The sequence below is a fragment of the Sinocyclocheilus rhinocerous genome, unplaced genomic scaffold (genome assembly GCF_001515625.1).
Source record: "Sinocyclocheilus rhinocerous isolate Xijiao unplaced genomic scaffold, SAMN03320098_v1.1 scaffold86, whole genome shotgun sequence".
NCBI lineage: Eukaryota > Metazoa > Chordata > Actinopteri > Cypriniformes > Cyprinidae > Sinocyclocheilus > Sinocyclocheilus rhinocerous.
Genome location: NW_015650012.1, coordinates 59,088 through 66,328, shown reverse-complemented (window position 1 = coordinate 66,328; position 7,241 = coordinate 59,088). Strand labels below are relative to the sequence as shown.

The 7,241-nt window shown below is 37.6% G+C and overlaps 1 protein-coding gene across 3 annotated transcripts in view; it reads left to right on the top strand.

The window, feature by feature from the left end:
* Positions 1 to 3,568: 3,568 nt before the first annotated feature.
* The window catches only part of LOC107711320 (protein PRRC2A-like), a 28,612-nt gene continuing 24,939 nt past the window's right edge, over positions 3,569 to 7,241 (top strand). For 2 of the 3 annotated variants that reach the window (XM_016516289.1, XM_016516286.1), the window contains exon 1: positions 3,569 to 3,856. The gene's annotated coding sequence lies outside the window, so the exon portion shown is untranslated. The remainder of the gene's footprint in view (positions 3,857 to 7,241) is intronic. The other variant, XM_016516288.1, reaches the window with a different exon arrangement.

Sequence of the window (7,241 nt, the reverse complement as noted above, 5' to 3'; positions counted from 1 at the left end):
TATGACAATTAATGCCATATATTAAGCTTTATAAAATTAATATAGATGTACTCTTTTAGAAGAATCTCTATATAATAATGTAAGTAAAGATAAAGTAACATTGGTAATCTGTCATCTTGTAACTTTCATTATTACTTATCGTGGCACCCAATAATGGACAGAGCAGGAATGAAATGAGATGAACTGTATACAGCACATCCATTCAGAGAGAAAATTATTAACAACAGTAATGGTGCATTCAATGAGTTACCAACTGAACATGACGAGTGACTTGATCTTTTACCTTTGTTGAAATGTCATAAAAGGTGTTAGTGAGCACCCACCTAAATCAGTGTCCTGTGACGGGACGTGTGCTGAAGCACCAACTCCACCAGCTGAGTAAATAATGAAAAGCATGGTGTTAGTGTTACGTAGGGCTGGGTATCGATTCGTGGCCTTTGAGAATCGATATTGAATCGACCACATTTTAAAAAACGATATATCGAAAAATCTATTTTTTTTTTTGCCCAGCCCTAGTGTTACGGTGGGCAAGGGCAAGATAAAAAACAAGTAAGCTAAATATGTTTTGTGTTTCATGTTTGGTGTGGAACTGAGAGGAACTTTGAGATCCAAAACCGGGGAAACATTTAGGGAATGTGTGTCCACATGTGGTTTGCATGAGCACAAGTTCAGATGTGAGCATGCAAGAGATTGAAACACTTCAGAGAGACTCTGCTCACTTTGCAATTACTAGTTGCCTGCTCTGATGAACATAAATGGTCCATGATGTTCAAAGAAGACAGGAGCTCTTCATCCAGTACAGTCACATCCTACACGGTTCAGTAAGAAATAAATACTTTACATTGATTTAGTTCATTTTTCCAAATCTAAACTGTCATCAGAACCAGGTTATCAAAATCAGACTTATCCTTTTATAAAACATAATTCAGAATGTACTTTTGTTTTGTTGCTCTGGTATGTTTTGGATCAAAATACCCTTTTAATTTCACATTACAAAACATTATTTGAATTTCTTTTGTTAAATTTACATTTTTTGAACCCTTAATGATTTTAAGTACAGATGGTGTAATGCTAGTTTGAAAACCATTAGTTGATTCATTCATGTGGTATGTCATGTGCATGTTCATATATTTATAACCACTATTAATAAATAATAATCACAGCGGGAATACATTACATTTTTTGTACATTTTATCTTAGTACTTATCAATGGAATGGAATGCGTCTTAAGCACTTAATTACGGTCATTTAACATTTTACATGCATGAAATAAATATTTTGACTTGTCAAACACTGTAGTGAAACATGTAACAAACCCCAGAGCAGTATGAAACAATTACATGAAATATATATACAGTAATCTGGATTGGAAATTCACTCCCTCTAATATTCAAAAGTATTGTTGGAAAAAGTTAATTCAAATGACATGAAAAATAAGTTGCAAATGTGTAATATCATAATAGAAAGTTTCTTTTTTTAGACATGCAAATTGTCAAACACTGTATGCAACTCGCTCTGATTACTCTGCTGACATCTTGTGACATGAGTAACACACGAAACATGCATAATTTCAGAGCTGGTTCTCTGAATTATTAAGGAGTGATTTCATAGCTTTGTCTGATTTATTTTTAATCATTCATTCACTCATTTACTCATATGGCTACTAAATATTTAACCAATAAATTGCGAGGATGGTTTTCTTGTTATTCATGGGCACTGAAAGCACCACCACTGCTGTGTGTGTGTGCCTCACTTGGCACGTTTCATGTCTATGTTTGGTGGATTAGTGTGGGTTAGTCTGAGATCAATGAAGCATGCACTGGATCTCAATGACAAATCAAAGGTGTGTTTTGTTGTGACTAAGACAAAAGCACTGGTTTAAATGGCTTTTTGTGCAAATATTTTAAAAGAATTACCAAACTGCATAGCAATGTTTGATTTGCTTTACCCATTTATTTGAGTCACGCATTTAGTAATCATTTGCAATATGCAAAATATCAACACCTGTATCCATTTATTGCAATTCAACCACTGTTGGATTGTTTAGATGCTCGTTATATTAATATATGTATATATTTAATAGTTAATATTTTTATTTCAAAATGTATGCTTTATTAGACAGGACAGTGCAGATGAGACACAAAACAACAAGTAGAGAGAAGGAAGCAGGGCAAGCAAAGGCTATTGTTCTGACATAAATGCTGCTGTTTTGACATTTTTATTCAAGTAATTGTGAAAAAATATCAGTTTCCAGGAAAATATATTTACATTACATTTAGTTGACACTTGTACCCAAAGTGGCTTAAAAAATTTGGAATATAACAAGTGATTCATGTTGAGGAGGCAATAAACATGAGAAGTGCTAGCAGTACACAGTTTCAGAAATCATTCAGTTCAGAATTGTACAAGCTAGGACAGAGTGGGATAAACAAAGGAATAGTGAAATCATAAAAGATTTTTCCCCAGCAGGATATAGTTGCTCATGAAGAGATGAGTTTTCAGCTGTTTCTTGAATATTGTCAGGGATTCGGCAGTTTAGATGGGATTCCATTTCATTCCACCAGCAAGGAACAGTGCTTTTGTGCCTTTCTGTGATGTCACACACTTACCGACTTCAAGCTAAAAAATAAATAAATAATAATAATTTAAAAAAAAAGCTAATAATAAGAATATGTTTCTTGAGCACCAAATCAGCACATTAGAATTATTTCTGACACTGAAGACTACCTGCTGAAAATTCAGCTTTAGCATCACAGGAATAAAATATATTTTTAAATATGTTCAAATAAAAAACATTTAGCCTTCTATTTTAAATTGTAATAATATTTCATAATATTTTTTTTATCAAAATGTAGCCTTGTTGAGCAAAATAGACTTTCAATTGAAATATCTGAAAATCGTACTTACTCAAATTGTATGTAGTGTACATACATTTTAATGACAAATAAACCTAATTGCTCAAATGACAAATGAAAATGACTGTTACTTAAAAAAAAAAAAAAAATTGTATTATATTCCATGGACGTCCTACTGATTACTTATATATAGCTTATAAAACTTATAGCTTAAAGTTGTCTGGTGATGCTTTCTGACATTTTAACAACTGGATTAAAAGTACTGTGGTAATCTGGTATTTTAATATATAGCCTACCATAGTATACCTACTTTTACGGTTACCATAGTCATAAACGTTTCAATGATTGGCTACTCCGCATTACTTGAAAGAATACCGTGGTAATACCATGGTATACGTTCAAAAACATGATTATATTTTTATCTCACCGCTGACACCTCTAGGAAGAGCCAGGTTTTGTTTTCAGCGTAAAGCAAAGTGAATCATCTTTAATAAAAATAAGTATGCTGATGACTGAGAAGATATCAAGTTACACCTGTTCGTGCGAGGGTTGTCTTGTCAGGCACAAGTTGTCATCACAGTGGAATTCTATCACCGAGCCAGAGGCGTTCATTGCATAAATGTAAATTATATTCTAACATATGTGATCTGATTGGCCAAAAGGCCCGTTCGGAACTCATTATGTTAATGAGCCCCGCCCCCTACTCTCATCCGCCCCTCTCTGCGCTACCATCCTCAGAAGCCGTTGACGGCTCTAACAGTGACGGATCGAGCCCCGCAATATTATTTTATTTTTCCTTTTTCATTTGTTTTGTGGGAAAAAGAAAGGGGAGTACAAGTAAGCCTCACTGCACACATCCGTCCTCAGCAATCCTCATCAGATCTCTTCAACACATAATCCCGTTTTGAGCTTTTGTAAGAGCTTGTGCTAACGGTAGCTAGTGCACGATTATAGCTAATAACTCAACGATACAACCTCGAGACAAGTCGGGACAAGACCAGGTTAGTTGTTGTGTCTAATGACCATTCGAGTGCACTGAAGAGGTTTTATTACAGAGGTGTTTGTGATCGCAGTGTTGGGGTCTAGCTGTCCTGCTTTTCATCGGTCGGTGTCGGCTAAGATTAGCATGCTATCGGCTTAAACTTGTGTGTGCGCCACACATCCTGATGAAGATATACCGTATTGTTTTTTAATAAGAGCCTGTGAGGTTTTCATTTAGACCGCTAGCCATTTTAGCAGGTCTTATGTTCACGTTGAGTTTAAGTAGTAAGTTACGCCTAGATTGAAGAAATATATAATACGTGCTTTGACTGAGACTGCATGTCAGACAAGTGCGTTGTTTTGGTTCAAATCAAGGTTCCGGTTGACTCGTTCGCTTTAACATAATGTCAAATAGCACTTGAACTCGCATTCCAGATGAAGCCCGTGTAGTTAAATCGACACAAATCCCGATGCTAAAGTGCTTGTTGCTCTGGCCTCGCTTCACCGCCGCCATTTTGTTTTGTTCTCGCCATCAAATCCTTTAATCAAACCCGCAGCATCAATTATACGGACCAGTTCTTCCCCCGTGTTATATTTGTCGCCTTCTCCGGTTTATCTAGTCTATGGCTAACGTTAGATTAATGCACCTGTTTGAAGATATATGTAATTTTGAGGCTATGCATATTATGAAACGTATAGGTCTGCCCCCTCCTCCTAGCACGAAACATGGAGGCCGCGGCTACAAGAAGCGAGTTAGCCAGTCAAAACAGACGGTTCACCGGGCTTATATTATATCAACCACCCGGTTTTTATATCAGATACCGGGCTTTTCGTACGCTTAGATGAATTATCTAAGCATGTTTGTGTAAAGCTGCTCCGTGTCCTCACGGCCAGTTGGCAAAGCAAGTAAAATAATCTCTACGCAGCTCGTGCTGCTTCATGTTGCGTAGTGATTATTTTACAGGTTTAGCCAACTGGCCATCGCTGCTGTTCCTAATCTGCATCTGCCCCAGTCACTGAGTAGTACACCGCGATGGCGGTAATGTGGTAAATAGAGAGAAGCAGGGCGGTGTAGGACTTTACTCGTCACTAATGGGTTGTTCACGTTGTTGCAGTTTTGTTTTTGAGCAGCCTTTAGATGCTGTTTTAGCTGTGCTTTGTCAAATTACCGTCAAATTTACAGTTATTGTTGCTGTAGCTTACTATATATTATATATATATATATATATATATATATATATGTGTGTGTGTGTGTGTATATATTATTAAAAAAAATGTGGTTGCCAGATCTTTAAGCCTAAAATACCCATAGCTTTAATTTAAACAGGCATTTTTTCTTTCTTTTTTTAAAAAATCAGTCATAGTTTATGGTGAGAATTAGAAAGCGCATGTGTTCATCATATAGCCTAGTGTAATTCAGCTGTGACATCAAAAGTCAGAGGACTTAATTCGACACGGGTTCCCTCAAGATTTTCCTCTTTTTATTATAAGGTTTTTCAGTTCACGAGTAAAATAAGGGCTGTGGTAAACATGTCTTGATGAGACTTGGACTTTTTGTTGTATATTGTAAACTGCACACACTCACACCCCAAATGTACTTATGTAGTTACTTATTACAAACATTTAAAAAAATTAATCGATCGATCTGCCGGAGATCGGTATCGGCCGATAATCACAATCGCAATTTGATGACGTCACATTCAGCTGTACGCACACATTGCATAAACATAAAAAATGAAGTATACTTTGGTGTTACCATAAAAAATGTACAGTAGCAACATTTTAGAATTTTCGGGACTGAATATAAATTTACTGTAAAAACTGTATTTCAATAACTGATTTAATTGGTAACATTAGTGTCACACTTGGGATTTGTGGGAATGTCAGTTCATGATTATTTTTTTTTTTTTAAAGGTCTATGTTTCTTTGCATTCAGGGTAAACGATAGTGCTGGGCGGTATGACCAAAAATTTATATCACAGTATTTTTCAAAATTATACTGGTTTCACAGTACATGAAAGTATACACCGGTATTCGGTATGAACCGGTATACCGCCCAGCACTAGTAAACGATTATGTACCTTTGTGATAATAAATCTGCAGATGGCAAGATTTAGGCAGTTTGAGTTCATGCCATACTTGAGGATACATATGTGATTTTGCAAAAGCTGTTCAGTGTTTGACACGACTATTATTATGAAAGTAAGCGACAGGTGCTAGGAAACGCTGTTTTGTACTCATTTATTGACGAGTCGGCTGCAGTTCGGCCAACTGAATGCGCTGCTTCTTTGCCGCTCACTGCACAGAACAGACGTCGAGAGAGGCGACACTTCTCCGGCAAAGTCAGACCTCGCGTTCGTGGGACAGCATTGGCGAAATCCTCCAACTGAACCATAGCTAAGGTTTATCCAAAAAAGTTGCTAGGTTTGTCAGTATGAATATTCTATGAAAAAAAGCCGCTAAAAGGGTCTGAAAGTTGCTAAATATAGTGCTAAAGTCGCGCTCGTGTGTGTGTGTGTGTGTGAGATGCGGGAGTTGATGGCAGCCAATCCGTGATCAGCAGAGTTTACACGTCACGTTTTGGTAACGGTACAGTTCACTTGGAACCCCAACCGAGGTGGTACTAAAAAAAGTACCAGGTACTGTACCCAGTGGAAACCCCCACAAAGGTGAAGCGTCCCGAGCCGTACCGTGCCGTACCATGCAGTGGAAAAGCGCCATTAGGCAGCCCTGGTATTGCTATAGATGCAACCCCTCGCAAGGCAGAAACAGAGGAACAACATTCATAATGCACCACCATGGTAACACCAGTCGCCACTGCCTTTTTTCTGCCTTTAAAAAATATGTGCTAAATTCATTAATGGTTTTCATTGATTAGTCTGACTTTATGAATTAGTGAGCAGTTGTCTGATGGCTTACTGTACAGAAAAAACACAGTTTAGAGGAGAAAATTGGTTTTGGGTACTGTTAGAATTAACTTACTGCTTGTCTGATGGGTTTGTGCAGTTTTCTGTCTGGTCTGGTGTAGGGATGTTCATTTTAACCGGTTAACCGTTAACCGACCGTGAAGAATTTTGACCGATTTATACAATCAGTTATGGCGCTTTTCCACTGCGTGGTACGACTCGGCTCGGCTCGGTTTGCGTTTCCACTGCAGTTCAGTACCGCTTTAGAGTGGGCGGGATTATTCACATGTCGTTATAGTTGCGCCGCCTCTATTGCCGCGACTCCTGAAAAACGTTTTCATTTCGCGTCGCCCCATCAAGCTCTTGCTTGATCCGCTCCTCTGCTATCAATGAGAGGAACATCTGTACTTCCTCAACAGACAACGAAACAGCCACTTTTTGGTTGTTAAAAAAGGTGCGTTCGATCCTTCTGGCTGTGCTGATTTAAATCTAGCGGTTC